The sequence below is a fragment of the Festucalex cinctus genome, chromosome 1, assembly GCF_051991245.1.
Source record: "Festucalex cinctus isolate MCC-2025b chromosome 1, RoL_Fcin_1.0, whole genome shotgun sequence".
Classification (NCBI taxonomy): domain Eukaryota; kingdom Metazoa; phylum Chordata; class Actinopteri; order Syngnathiformes; family Syngnathidae; genus Festucalex; species Festucalex cinctus.
Genome location: NC_135411.1, coordinates 35,404,566 through 35,420,743, shown reverse-complemented (window position 1 = coordinate 35,420,743; position 16,178 = coordinate 35,404,566). Strand labels below are relative to the sequence as shown.

At 39.9% G+C, this 16,178-nt stretch overlaps 1 long non-coding RNA gene across 1 annotated transcript in view; it reads left to right on the top strand.

The window, feature by feature from the left end:
• Window positions 1-14,366, top strand: part of LOC144024975 (uncharacterized) — a 52,705-nt gene extending 38,339 nt beyond the window's left edge. Inside the window, exon 3 of the long non-coding RNA XR_013284824.1 lies at window positions 12,984-14,366. This is a non-coding gene — a long non-coding RNA (uncharacterized LOC144024975). The remainder of the gene's footprint in view (window positions 1-12,983) is intronic.
• Window positions 14,367-16,178: the final 1,812 nt, after the last annotated feature.

The window sequence follows — 16,178 nt, the reverse complement described above, 5'->3', positions numbered from 1 at the left end:
TTAATAAAACGTGCTATTAAATGATAATTGCTCAACATAAATTGGCAGTTTTTTTCAGGGAAGGGTTGAAATGAGCCATTTCACAGAATAGCTGGTTAGTTTTTCATAAGTCTTGTGTTCCTTTAAGATATATCCTTTAATAAGGGGAACCCTTAACAAACTCATAGTGCCTTACTATATACAAGACAAGAACAAAAACACTGGCAAAGTGTCTCTGAAAGTAAAACAGGAGGCATCTCCAGTGGAACAATCATTAGATTCAGTGAAGCGGCCTGCATTTAAGTGAAGGCTTAAAACTTCCTTGTTTGATAGAGCTTATCATGAAGGTTAGCTCGGACTTCCCTTGAACTGCCCCTCATAATAATGAAACTATAGGCTCGGACTCCTGAGTGATTTCTTAAGATACACTGAGCTCTTTTTCATTCATATTCATAACGTATCTCTTTAAAGAACCCAACTTGACCCAGACTGTTTTAAGTTGATAACTTGTGTCCAAAGTAGTGCATCAAAAATGATTAGCACGATAATTATGATTCTAAATTAGCAATTACATAAAATTGGGAAAACTGGACAATTTAGTTGGTATATGTCTTGGGCACATGCAGAATAATGATGTTTAAATGAGCTTGACCCGGCCCTGACACCGAGCGCTCTTGGCTTTTATCAAAGTGAAGTTTTTTTCAATGAGCTGCTCATCTCCATGTAGCGTAGCTTCTCGCCTATGAGTGAAGGATATTCAAATGGACTAAATTAGGTGTACATGAGCTAATACTACACAATGTCTGCACACCATCCTGTCAGACTGATATTTACAGTGAGCCCTGGCCTATCACAAAACTCAGACTGTTAAAATTTGGTACTAAACCAAAGCCTTGCTTATTAAAAGTAGCACATGAATTTCCAAATGGGTGTATGGATGCATATCATCATCATCATATGTATCGATCAGATTATGTTGTTATGTCTTCAGAAATGCAGGAATGTATTTGCAGGTATGTAATTCACTTGACGTTTACTAGCAAAGGGCACAATTGATTCAGGCCCAACTTTTATTGAAAATAGAGACAGGAAATTGTTAGTTTAGACTCTTTCGTGCTAAAACTAACCACTGCAGGAGTGATATTCAACAGCGGCTAGACTACTTTGAGTGCATATTCCAAATCCTAACAAGATCAAATCTACCTCCCAAGCCTACAGTGTTCCATTTCTCCCAGTCTTGTCATTCGTCATTCCGCACTTTAGAGCAGCCATCCCAGACGATAACCCTACAAAGAATGAAGCCAAACGCTCTCCAAGTAAAGCATCCAGTCAGGGAGGAATTGCGTTCTGGTATCAGCAAGTGTGTGAAAGAAGCAGCGAGGTAACGCAGGGATGATGGGAGGCTCAGCGCGCGAGACCGGAGTGCTGGTGAGGAGAATGTCTAGTGACTGGCGCTCAGCCCAATGGCAGCTTAATGACTTGCGGTCAGTTGACTCTGTCTCAATTAATCAGACTGCTCTTTCCTATCCGCCTACTTTTATTTGTCCTTCTCCCTCTGGCTTTAATTCCTCCTTCGGTCTTTCACCGTGGGTGGGGAGAGGATGCTTTGTTCTTGCTGTCTTTGATTTCTACTTTTTCTATCTCTTCTTTTGATTCGCAGTCTCTACAACTCACCTCTCTTCTTTTCTTCTTGAATACACCTTTAACTGGGATCTGATTTGTTTGGTCAGCCTTCAAGACCTATTTATTATGTTTGAAAATAATCAGAGCCATGCTACTTCCGGGTGGCAGAGATGTTGTCTGTTATATTCCTAGTCTCGTCCTTCTTCACTAATGTCACTGTGCAGGAGGGGCACCCTGTCATTGCCGCACAGAATGGCCAAACAAATAGGACCCTTAGCTGTCCAACAACATGCCTGATGTAAAATACACAAACTAAGCACTAAACTAATGGTTGTATACAGTCATTGGCGAAACGGCAGTCCGTGAGTGAAGGAAGTAAAATGCCTCCCCGCCATTGCCGATCAGGCCGGGTTACGTTATGTGTCCTAAACTAACAGGGAAATATCCCCCACCCCCTCTCTCTCTCTCACTCTCTCTTGCTCTCTCTCTCTCTCTCTCTCGCTCTCTTTCTCTCTTCTCTGCGTGATCAGTTGGCATGCAATGCCGGAGATCCAGGTTGCGTCAGGTTAATACATGCTTTCCAAAAACGTTATTTGCGCTGGCGTTAGTGAATTAGACGCTACATATCAATGAGTCTCATTTGCATTGGGGTGGGCATATTTTGCATCATATGTATGCAAATTACCTAATTTACATACGCGCAAATAACACCGGCGCATCGTGATGCAATCTGATTGGCAGCACACTTAGTGACGGATTTCTCCATCTGCGCGTGTTTAGTGAATTAGGCGCTTCCAGATTGCTCCATTTTTGCCAGTTAGCGCGGTGCAAAGGCGACGCAAACCTTTAGTGAATAGGCCCCATAAGTGTAAAGAGTTGTGATACCTGGCTAACAGTTTCAACTGATGCTTCTGATGAAAGGTAAGAGAACTTTGGCCTTCTTCAGAAGCCAAAACTGGCTTATCTCATTTCTCAGTTTGTGGCTCCCTGTCAATGTCTACAACTAGCATGAGCAGCAGATAGGAGAACTGAGACGTGCCCGCGATTACGTCATCAAACTCAAAATGAACGACAACCCAAAAAACAAAACAAACAGTAGTGATTCCGTTGTCATCATCGTGTCTCAGATTAAAAAAACAAAAAAAGATGTCATACATTAACCAAAAATGAATGTGATGGCAAAGAAAAACAAAAATTGTTAAAAAACAAAAATTGTTAATAAAAAGGGAAATGCACTTTTGGAAATATTTTTGGATATATTAAGTTGTTAAAATGTGTTTGATAGATTTATTGTTCCATAAGGTGGCTTCATATTTCTTTTGGCTGGACGGTAGGTTTATTTCATGTCTTAAATTTATGTTTCTGAAATACTTCACAATGTGGACATATTCTGTTTAATTGTGTTGGTGTCTTTTTAAAGGTTAAATATTTATATTTCAAATTGAATTATCAGCCTTTTGTTTTCCTGATCCTGATTTTGAATTTAAAACAAAAAACAAAAACAACAATTATAACTGTCAATAACAACTAATAAATATTTAAACTGATACATTTTCAGTCATATCGCCCAGCCCTTTGTTCCGGTCCATTTATATAATTGATTCAATATATAAAAATATAGAAGACGTTGTTGTTCTTTTTTTACACATTTGTAGATACTGTAAAAATTTGTGGTGTTTTAAGATTGTTTACAAGCAACAAATGTCACTATAAGTTTTGAATATTGAAATTAATCGTATCGAATCGAAAATCGTATCGTTCCCAAACTTAATCGAACCGTATCGAACCGTTCTGTTCTGAAAGATAATCGTTTTTCAATCGAATCGCAACTTGTGTATCGAGATACATATTGAATCGGCCTCATGTCAGAGATTCCCACCCCTAGTCACCATGGGCGGGCCATAGGGGTCCGTGCCCGCCCACCAATATGATTGTGCCCGCCCAGTTGAAGCATGGATCTCTAAAATGGTTCTCCTTTTTTTATCATTATATTTTTCCATTCATTCGGTTTAGCACTCTTATATCAGAGTGTCAGTAAACGCAACACAGGTCTCGGGGTGTCGGAGGTATGTTACGTTTGTGTTGGCTGCTTCAGTTCATTGCTTCTAATGCTCCCCACTCGCCGAATTGTTCTTGTTTTTGGCGTCGGCTACGGCCAACGGTGGCCATTTGTACAAGTAACGTTTTCTGGCGGCATTCTTGCAAGATGTCACAATATGAAGAAATAGTGGTATGGTTTTGTTTGATTGATAGTCTTATCTGCAACAGCCATCACAGTCTTACTGAAAATAATGCTAGGTATGCCTTACGCTGACTTATACGCATACGCGACAAATATGTCAATGTTGGCGTTCAATGCAAGAGTCATGTACATTTTGTACAAGTGAAGCTGCAAGTTTCTGAGGACGCTGGCACACATGACAAGTGAGGAGGGACATACTACAAACTACTTTCGTGTCGGCAACTAAAGAGTCACTTGGAAAAAAAAAAAAAAAAACTCTACGGGACCCACATATCGTTTTGGCATCTAGAATGAGGTAGGATTTTGCTTTCCTTTTTTCTTTTTAATTCTGCTGCAGACACCGTTCAAACAGGTGGCCCGTTCGAAGCAGTATGTCAGCACATCCGCCCTATTGGATGTGGCAATTGTATTTGCCATTACATCGGCAAAAATAGTAAGATTGACTTTGAATTGGATAATATAATCAAAGGTAATAATAATTCCTTATTAATCCAATGAGTTGTGACTTGATGATACATCTCCAAGGAGAAACAGAAGGAGGCATCTTTACAAATAGCTTCACTTTGCCTCATCCAATATGGCTGCGGCGTCAACGTACTCACGACGCCACCGCAGTCTACTTTATGTGTGTGTACTGTAAATGCATCTATGATAATACTGTCAGCGGGCGCCATTCAATGGATAGATGCATGACAGTGCTACATAAATTTATCCAAATATATTGGGCAAGTTAATGCTGTCAGTATGGTATTCATAATAATTGGGCCCGCCCATGCATTTCATGTGCCCCCCTTAAGCCTGGGCTCTGGTGACGGGTCTGCTCTGACCCATGTGGAAAAGAGTCGATATTCAGCCATGGAAACACAACTTGTAAGGTCGTGGAAGTCGATTGCGAGAGGATGTGCGCAAGTGCCAACTGGGCTCTCGTGTCAGTTGGTATCAGTTTTTCAAGTGATCCCATAGGGGGCCTCGCTGCCCTCTCAGGGTGGTGCTGACATTTGGAGGACTGGTTCACGATGGCCTGTAGTTTTTTTTTGGTGGGAGGGGGGCTTTGTCTCCAAAGATTTAGATTCTGGTTGTCACCTCCGTCTCTTCAGCTCTTTTTTAACTTTCTGCCTCTGTAGCCCAACTTGTTCTTTCCTTGAGTAAACGTCATCCGTCTTGTGCTCACATCAGGGCGTCCTGTCCCTTATCTTATTTTCTTTCTTTTCCACTGGCTGCCTCTCTGCTGGGTAACTGCCCGGAGCGGCCAGCCCGCTGTGGCACTTACTACATTTTAGGCTGAAGGGAGAGAAAGAAGGAATGGTGAGAGGGAGAGACAAGACCTCTGGAGTAGCCAAACTGACCCCGTCTCCTCCCTTCAGGGCTACTGTGCAGTCAGCGGGACAGAGGGAGCAGCAAGGGGTCAAACGCTCCAAGACGTTGATGTAACAGCTGTGATACGAGATGACGGATGTTGGGACATAATTTTTTTTCCCTCCATTTATGTTCATCTGAACTTTTTGTGCTTACAGTTTCACTTTGTGAGAATGTGGAATCTTGGGACGTTTTTTCTTTTGTTTTTGTTTGTTTTTTGCTGATAAACTAGATAAACGGGTGTCTACTAATGCTGTCTACATGTCCTGGTCATTATTTTGCCTTTTAAGTGCATGTTTGTTGAAAGCTTGAGACCGTGTGTGGCACCATCTTCACGTTAAACACTGGGATAAATCCAATTTTTACTCTCATTGGATGAGAAGTGATATACTCCGTGACTTGTACAGTATGACATAGTTGTTCTGCCACACACCGGCTCAAGACACGCCTCCTTAAATGTCTCCTTAGTGAGTGAGGTTGGAGTCTGAGCATTTTGTAAACATCTTTATACTGATTTTCAGGTTAGTGATTTATTAGCATAACATTTGATTAGATTATTTAGCATAGTCAGAACTCGCGCAACGGTCCTTCAGGCAACACGCGCTTTGAGCGTCATTTTCAAATATTAGTGAGGAGTGGAGCAAGAGTCTGATCTTCTGTTAAGTACACTTTAACTTATGAGTTTAATGTTTACCAATATTATAACTCAATTTCCTCTGATATAAAATAAATTTTCCTCATTTAAATGAATTAAAATAATAATTCCTGGCCCCTCCCTAATCACCAATTTTTGTTAGTTTTAATTCAGAATAGTACCATTCTATTGTGAATTACAAATATAAAAACATAATAAACTGGCTTTATTCACTCATTCACTGCCATGGATGTTTATATTCGTCAACTGGAATCCGACAGTTTACTGCCACTGACAAACATATTTGACATTATTAGTTTTTCACTGGTGGAAACAGGTCTTGTCCAGGGCCCAGTTGTTCAGTTTTCGGTTATGTTAACCACTGTTTAACCGGCCGTTAAATATGCGTTGTTCAAAACATGGTTAGTCATGCCGTTTGTAAACGGTACAGTCAAAGTTAACCGTGTCGTTTATGTCACTGGTTAGCACAGATATATCCCACAATTCCTTTTTTTGTTTACTTCCGGGTCGGCGAAAGCAATGGATACTATCTAAATGACCGCTGGCACTCAACGGAAAAAAAAAAGAAGTCGAAAGTTTTCTGCGACGAAGAAAACGTTAAACAATCAATGGTTGAAGTAATTTAGGAGTTTTCGTAACATAAGTTATTTATTTATAATTCATCCTAATTTATTTTTGTTTTCTCTGTCCATTTTTAGAACTTGTCTTAAAAAACAAATTTTTATTCTTTCTCTTTTGACTCAGCATGAGATTTGGAATTTTATTACTGCTATGAGGTAACGTGTGCTTAACTCTTTATCAGAATAATCACCACCGTCAAAGTCAAGCCCTCGATAGACTCTTTTTCTTGCGCTCAGTGGACATCACAAAGGCAGCATTAGCCACAAACACAGAGTTAATCACACTGTTAAAAAGTTAGCGGTGGTCCTTCGGTGTGTTAACTTTAACAGAAAGGTAACAGCCGGTTAAAGTTAACAGAGTTTTGAACAACAAGATAACAGTGCCGTTAAAGTTATCGGTCGGTTAAATCTACTTAACCAATGGTTAAAGCTATAACTGAGTTTTGAACAACCGGGCCCTGATTGTCTGTGAAATGCATGGCATGTCCAGGACACAGAAATGAAATTCCTTTGCTTGTGATGAGGTGTCAAAAGTTACAACCGGCCGATAATCGTTACAAGAGTGTGTGTTACGGTAGTTAGAAAGTGTGTGTTGCGATCAAGAGACTAGATGATGCTGTTAATGGAGTGAACGAGGAACTCCACAGTAAAAAAAAAAAGAAGAAAAAAAAAGCCATGGTCAGTTAGCGTTGCTATTTGACCATTTGGCTATAAAACATCAGAGCCAATCATTTAAAATGACTAGTGAATCCCTCCAGATATAGTATGGTTTGTTGTTGATCTTGTTTGAATATGAATTATTTTGTTCTCGTCTTTGTTAATAGTGCATTCATTGGCTATTTAAACACCTCTGAGACATGTTTGAACCATAGTGATAGCCTTGCTTGTAATATTATATTCCACATTTTGTAAAATTGATATTCTCATACCAACATGAATTTAAAAAAAAAATAGCCATAACGTCATCCATCCATTTTCTTAACTGCTTACTCCTCACAAGGGTCGTGGGGGTGCTGGAGCCTATCCCAGCCGGCTTCGGGCAGTAGGTGGGGTACACCCGGAACCAGTTGCCAGCCAATTGGCTGGAATGGCAGGAATAGCCATAACTGAATAATTAAATTAATACACATGGCCAGTTTTCAACTAAGTAAAATGTTCATTTGTTTTCATCCAACAGTCTTTAACCTCCCTGTAGTGATTTGATAATCACCATGTTGAAAAAAGCCATACCACACTTGCCCTTTTATCGCCTCTCACAACAGTGGTAGAAAGTTTAAAGCGGCATTTTCCCCAATTATCTTGTCAGGACGCGCTGGCTTGGCGCTGAACCTCAGCGAGTGTGTTTGCCAATTTGCTGCGTCAATTAGATTTTCTCCCAGGTAAGTAATCAGAAGGCGGGGAGAGCTGAGGACGAAAAGTAATTACAGCTTTCGGGGAGGTGTGCAGCTGTTCCACGCTGCCACCCTGGAACCCCTGTCACATTTCATCACGTTTATTGGACTTTATAGAGACCCTGCTGCCGTTCTCGCTAAGAAAGTAGATTAGACACTAACAGAGATAACTGACAAATACTTGGGGACGCATTACTGGGCGCCTCTATGTGCTTTCTCTCTCCGCTCCTCTTGTGCATGAAGCTATAGGAGGGAAGCCAATATGAGGGATGACAGCACTTGAGCTTCAGTCGTTAGAAGTTAGTGTTAGGGTGTGAATGCTCAGAGACCCCCCCAAAAAAAGACGAGCTAACAAATGGCATCTATGTTAGGGTTTATAACATTTTGAGCATTTGATATTTGAACATAACATTTGAACAGTGCAGCAAAACAGGTAGACAGACAAGATTACAATACTTACAGGGATACATTATGTGCTTTATCCCTGCAAAGAACGACTTATTCAACTTCTTATTGTTTGTCTGCATGTATTATACTGCCCCTGGCGGCCATGTTGACACCACAAGGAACCACAAATTGATCATGGTGCACAAACTGTTTATGTTGCTACTGTTTTTTTTATGAAGTACAATGTTATTAGAGTTCTAGTTTCCCCATTAAGAACACATTACAAATGGAGAAAGATGATTTATGTGTTTTGAGACGTAATGGAATGGGATTAAAATAATATCTTAAGGCACAATTGCATTGTAAATTAGAATCAATCCATTCCGAGGCATACATTTTTGTTATTAAAAACAAACTTTTAATGCTATTTCTATCTATCTATCTATCTATCTATCTATCTATCTATCTATCTATCTATCAATAGGGATGCTCGATTCTGGACAAAAAAAATAATAATCATGATTATCCTGGTAATAATTGAAATCACGATTATTTATTTATTTTTGTTCAAAACAAGAAAATGTTTAAACATTTGCAAATAGAAGAAAAAACAAAGAGTCTTTCATTAACATGATGGTTCTGATTGATCTGCGTTTGTGTTGGAGCTTGAAGTGTTTTTAGAAGACGATGAGGACAGATGGACACAAGAAGCATAATTTGGCAGCAGTTGCTGTGCACTCTCCAACAGTTGGCTGTCCTGAGTGCCCTTGTTGAAAAGTGACACCCGCTCCCAAGGCATATCTCGGCATCCTGTCACAGTCAGACAGTTGGGACCGGTCCAAACTCGGCCCAGATGTAGGACACACTTTCAATCCCGGGAGAAAGCACGCTTCTATGTGAAAGTAATGTGCATTTAATAAAGCGAATCATTGTACAAAAAAACCCAAAACAAATCTCATTTAATTAAACAAACAACTAGTGAATAAAGTAGATCATAAGGTGTACATTTTTACGATGTATGCACTTTTTATTACCCTCACTCTGCTTTTGGTCTGTTTCTATATATTTATTGAAATATTGACCACTTTTACTGTGCTGAAATCTAAAGACTTTCATCACATTAATTTCAACTACAAAAAAAACAACTGAAGTTCAACTTCTGCATCGTAAGTTTAAAATTCATAGGGAAAAGTAAATACTGTTTATTATATTACAACCTTAAGAAAAACAGTGAGTGTCACATGTAAAAGTGTATGAGACACAACTGCTCGCTGTGCTTACTAATAACAATGTGGCCCTTTTAATCCGATCATTAATAAATAAATAAATAAATAAATAAATAAATACAAATGGAAGGCCACAACCGAATACGTTAGCTTGAGTGTGGTTTGAAATAGTTTATGTTTACGGGGTGAAAATAAGTGTGTGACCCAAATTAACACAAACACGCACGCACGAGTGAGTGAACCAACCAACCAAGAGCACCCTATCAGCTTTTTGTTAATTAGAAAAGCAAGCCAAAAGTTCTTCTCCTCACTTCCTGCCAGAGTAATCTCTCTAAAGCAATAAGAATAATCATATACAGTGGTATGAAAAAGTATCTGAACCTTTTGGAATTTCTCACATTTCTGCATAAAATCACCATCAAACGTGATCTGATCTTTGTCAAAATCACACAGATGAAACAACAGTGTCTGCTTTAACTAAAACCACCCAAACATTTACAGGTTTTCATAATTTTAATGAGGATAGCATGCAAACAATGACAGAAGGGGGAGGAATAAGTAACTGAACCCTCTGCCTAAGGATACTTAAAGAGCAATTGAAACCAATTTTTACCAAACAATTTAAGTCAGGTGTGTGCCCAATCACTGATGAGTGGCTTAAAGCTGCCCTGCCCACTATAAAACACACACCTGGTCAGAATTGTCTTGATGAGAAGCATTGTCTGATGTTCACCATGACTCGCTCAAAAGAGCTGTCGGAAGACCTGCGATCAAGAATTGTTGGTTTGTATAAAACTGGCAAAGGATACAAAACCATCTCTAAAAGTCTGGATGTTCATCAATCGACAGTCAGAGAAGTTTTGTACAAATGGAGAGAGTTTGGCACTGTTGCTTCTCTCCCAAGGAGTGGCCGCCCACCAAAGATGACGCCAAGAGTTCAGCGCAGACTACTCAGAGAGGTAAAAAAGAACCCTAGAGTGTCTGCTAAAGACTTACAGAAATCACTGGCACAGTCCAATATCTCTGTGCATGCATCAACTATATGTAAAACATTGGCCAAGAATGGTGTTCATGGGAGGACTCCACGGAGGAAGCCACTGCTGTCTAAAAAAAACATTGTTGCTCGTTTGATGTTCGCAAAAAGGCTATATATATATATATATATATATATATATATATATATATAGAATTAGTGGCAAGCGGTGACTTTTTCGAGTGGGTATGCTGAAGTGCCACATATGCAAGCGCCCGCAAGGGCGCAAAGTGAAACATTTTTGGGTACCTTTATTATTAATTTCATCCATCAATCCATTTTCTTGACCGCTTATTCTTCACAAGGGTCGCTGGAGCCTATCTCAGTTGGCTTTGGGCAATAGGCGGGGGACAACCTGGACTGGTTGCCAGCCAATCGCAGGGCACACAGAGACAAACAACCATCCACACTCACAAGCACACCTAGAGACAATTCAGTGTGTTCAATTAACCTGTCATGCATGTCTTTGGAATGCGGGAGGAGACCGGAGTACCCGGAGAAGACCCACGCAGGCACGGGGAGAACATGGAAACTCCACCCAGGAAGACCGGGGCCTGGATTCGAACCCGAGTCCTCAGAACTGGGAGGCGGACGTGCTAACCACTAACTCACCGTGTACAATGAATGTAAGGATGTTTGAACATTAAATAAAGTGCAGTGAACACTGAAGAGTGGTTCTTTTCTCCAACCTGCGTTTCATTCCTTCTGATTGGATTGTGTGAATATTCGTCACTGTGTTGTTTTCATTTTCATTTTAGTCATTGACGAAATTGTCAGTTTTAGTTATCATCATTGTCGTCTCAATGAATGGGTTCTATTTTGGTTTTCATTTAATTTTCGTCAGACAAAATTATCACTGTTAGAATAATAATGCTTTACATCTTGTGATGCAAAATCTTGTATTTACTCATGTCTTGTGTGATATCTACGGAGCCCCTAAGGTGGCATGGTAGGTGGGGAAAAAATGATTTCTGGTTTCTTGCAAAAAATTGCACTCGCTTCCAAAGCTTGTTCCATTTCAATATTTGCGTCTCCTCGCAAAGTCGCGAGATTGTGTTCTCTTGCGAAGATTGCAATCACTCGCAAAAACTTTTGCATTCCCTCGCAATAATGCCAGATAACGCGAGGGGACACCTTATTGTTTACTTATTTTTACGTGTTTATGTACTTCCGGGTCAGTTTGGATTTAACCCCCCCACAAAAAAAACACACCAAAAAAAAAAAAAACAACGAAAAAAACACACAATCACAAACAAAAAAAACGTTTGCGTTATCTCACAATCTTTGCGAGGGAATGCAAAGATTTTTGGAAGAGAACATGTTTGCGAGAGAACACAAAGTTATTTGCGCAGGAATGCAAATTAACCCCCCCCCACCCACCCCACCCCCACCATGTCACCGTAGTGCTCCGTAGATATCACACGAGGATGGTTTGAAAACGTTTTGTTTAGACATTATATGCATATAATCACATTACTTTTGAGGCATTTGACTTTGGAGGCTGTACTGTACTTTCATGCACAGACGTTCATATTTTTTAGGCTTTCGTAGACAGACTGACCCGGGGTACTGATACTATATCTTAATATGGTTTGATGATGATACCCTGAGAAGTCAAATGTGTACTGTGTGTTAAGTAGTAAATTAGTTCTATCCTACAGAACCTTCCGTTATTTGCTATTTTTATTTCATTAACGTCAAAACAGACTAATTGGCGCATTAAGAGAGCGTGAAACTTGAAAACAAAGCGGCTGCGGAGCTTGCATGAGGATCAGAAGATGAAGACTGATCATCATGGAGACTGATAATGACAGGCAGGGGGTGCAAGTGAAACGAAAAGCAAAAGCGACATGGAGAGATGTAAACAAGACACAGCTTGTGAGCTCACTTGGAGATTTATTTGTGCCTTAAAGTTTTATGTTTGCTGCAGAGAAGCTGATGCATTGTTTGAACTGGGATCAAACGATCGGAGAGACGGTCACATCAGACCTGGCGAGAACCTTCTCTGATGTCCCATGATATTATACTGAGCCTTGTTTGTTTTGTCAGATTTTCTGTCAGCGTCCTCTGGGCACCTGTCCCCCTCAGTCCTGTTTTAGCAAACGCAACTACAAAGCCCACTATAGTTTTTTCTCTCAGCATCCTACTGTCGCCTGAAGGCTTTTTATTCTCATGCCATAAATGTTACATTCATTTTGTTTTTGATTCATGCAATTTGATTCAAAAAAAAAAAAAAAGTCAGCTTAGCTTCATGCTAGCACCATGCAAAAGACGATAGGCCCAGTACCAAATGGGCAGTCCGTGGACCGGTGGTTGTGACCACTCCCATAGGCTCATCTCAGGGAGCTCCCATTCTCAAGGGCAGTTTGACATCACATTGCAGAAAGCTAACCTTGCTTTCGCAAGATGAATTCTCGCTGTATTTGTGAGTTCACAATCTCTGAAGAATACATCTCGTATCGCTCCCGCAGATGACCGCCGTTCCCGAACCACCACCAATCACAGAGCGACATTGTGATTGTGCTTGGGGGCGGGATATGCAACTGTGACGAAACCAGGAAGCCAGCGCCGACGCAGGGGCTAATAAACAAAGCCAACATGGACAAATGGACTCTACAATTAATTCTGTTCTCGCAGATTTACTTACCGTTTCCTTGTTGAAGGTTGGACAGCGAGAGGCTTCGTACATTTCTAGCTCGTGAGATGTTCGTTCTTTTCCCCCCTTCGACAAGAACGAACACAAAATTTTCACCCGTGGCCGTGATTGGTTAAAACAAACGTCGCATCAATGTCGCATCGTCCAATCAGCTCGAATTATTGTACAGAATGTCCCGCCTTTTCACGGCGAAATTACTGTGGCGAGGTACCAGATGGCATTGCCAGGTTAGCAGAAAGTGGTATAAGCCCAAAATGGATGAGCCTATGCAGTTTTGCATTGTTAGCATTGTTGTACAGAGCAGCTCAGTCTCTGGCTAATAGACTATAACTCATGTCTCATGATATTCTTTAGGTAGTACGTGAAGGACGTTTGAAAATGCAATATACACGTTTTAAGAAGCTATTTAGAAATGTTCTTTATGGTTCTTAACTTCAATAAAAGTGGGTGGCAACTTTACTACAATAGTGAAATGCAGGCCCCAGGGTGGCAAGAGTTGAGAAGCACTGCTTAGACACTCCACTGCTGTGGATAGGAAGTGATTCCCAACACCCCCATAGAATAAACTAGGCTAACTGTTAGCTTATCTGATTACACTGCAGTTGAAAACTGCGCACCTTGGAATTTTTATTCTAAGCAGATTGAGGAAAATGGAAAAGAATCACTCCTGGCACACTACAGCATACTCTCTACTTTCTGTACATATCGGCACAAAGCATGCACAGTGTGACCTCGCTGACCCGGTTAGCCAAGAACGTGGTTTCATGAGTTTGCCAGTTTGAGGACTTTGTGGCAGCTGCAAGGCTCTTTCATCGCCCGCAACAGCTGGACGGGAAGCACAGTGACAGTCTGCAATCGGAAAGATGAAAGAGGACTAAAGATGGCGGGAAGGAGTCCATCTGTCAACTTCCTGTGCAGAGCTGTGATGCTGGCTAACGCCGACGTTAGCTCGCCAATGCTCTCCTGTGAGTGGGGAAACTACTTGAAGAGCCTGAAAAGAATTTTTACAAAGTACAGCGGTACTTTGACTTACAAGTTTAATTTGTTCCGTGACTGCCCTTACGGAAAATACATATATAAAACTTACAGGAAATCAGTGTGCTCTGTTTCTAAGTCTCATATATGATTTACTCCTGAAAGTGGTCACTTTCGCTTTCTTTTCATACACAAATATTTCTAAGGATTAAGTGTGACACAAGTAAAAAATATGTATGTGATATATAAGAAGGTGTATGCATGGCAAAATATGTTTTCTATACATGATTCACATAAGCTTAATAGTTTTTAATTATAGTGATGTTATCTGTTTTAAAGTCATACTTTTTATATATGAATCTACAGCATGATTTATAGGTTTTCTGCATGTAAAGTATATGTAATTTGTAGGGAAATGTTTGCAATCTTTACATGTTTGATATACATTCTTTATAATGTGATTAAAATTCCCAAAACATATACCTGTGCTACCGAAAATGTGACATGACGCGCAATTTTCCAACTAGATAGTCGACGTGGCTCCAGCACCCCGGCGACCCTTGTGAGGATGGATGGATGGATGATCGACATGTGGTATTATTTGCCATAATTTGAAAAATAGCACATACGTCAATTTTAATTTTTTTTATTAGATAACACTTATTTACTGTTTATGCAATTTTTAAAATCCTAGCATTATATTTTCTGTTTATAAATGTAAAATGGAATGTTTATAAATGTAAAATGGAATTCTCTTAATATTATTAACTTTTATATAACTTTTTTTTTTTTTTACAGTGTATGTACATGAGTTGAACAACCAAAAGTAATCTTACAGTTTGCAAGCAGGGACTACTGGGACCTAAATTTGGCTAGAATATTCGCTGACTGGGTGGGGCAGTTTGGTGTAGATGGTGGTAGACATGAAAAACACGTATATGCAGTACGCACACATGCGCACGCAAACACCCACACAATTTTGGTGGGTGGAATGGCGGGTCTTGGACAAAATCAAACGTATAAAGATTGCATATGTTTCCCTACAAATTACATATACTTTATATGCATAAAACCTACATATTATGGTATATATTCATATATAAAAAGTATGTCTTTAAAACAGATAACATCTAATTAAAAACTGAAGCTTATGTGAATCATGTGTAGAAAACATATATCTTATATATCACATCCATAATATGTGAGTATGTGTGTGTATGCATGTATGGCCTACTGTAATTTATTTTTCTCCTTCTTTTTTGGGGGAGGACTTTTTTTTTTTTTTTTTTTTTCCCCCAGAGTTGTAGCTCTATAAATCCATCGGTCCACTTTGGGACACTCTAATGGTCGTCCTCTGCAGACTTTGGTGTGGATGAATGACAGCCCTGAAGCAGAGCGCGGCCATCATCACGGAGTGCTTGACGTCTCGATATATTTATGACTCTATTAGAAAGGTGCACAAGGACAAGGTTGTTGTGCGGAGCGGCGATTCATTCTTCCTTCCACCACTTGGGACCGCGTCCTCTTTTTAATCCATTTGTGTGGGTCATTCGCTCAGATTGATGGTGGCTACTGACTGATGGAAAGTAGATAGATCGTGTACAGTAAATGTTTCTGTCGGTATTGACATCTATGTCTTTTTGTCATTCACAGCGTGTTTGCCAATATTTGTTGTCTATAATGAAAGATGAGCAGGCTATAAAGTCATCATAATTACTTCTTCTGGTTTCATTATGTACTGCACACTGTTTACTGGCTTTGTGACTTTGGAAATGACACATCACTAAATCCCCCAAGATTATTACTGATAATTATTGGATTCCTTTATTGGTGTGTCTCAATGAGAAAATAAATGTGATTTATGTTAAACGAGTGACATACAGCCTATTTGAGTCATTTCAGTAGCGTGCCATTGGTCCCTCAAAATGTTTTAACCAAATGCAGTGGCTGTCTTTATACAGCTATATTATATTTTTCTGCTGCATTCAATCTAGGATACGTACAGGTACATGGTGCACAATTTAAAGTCTGTCTA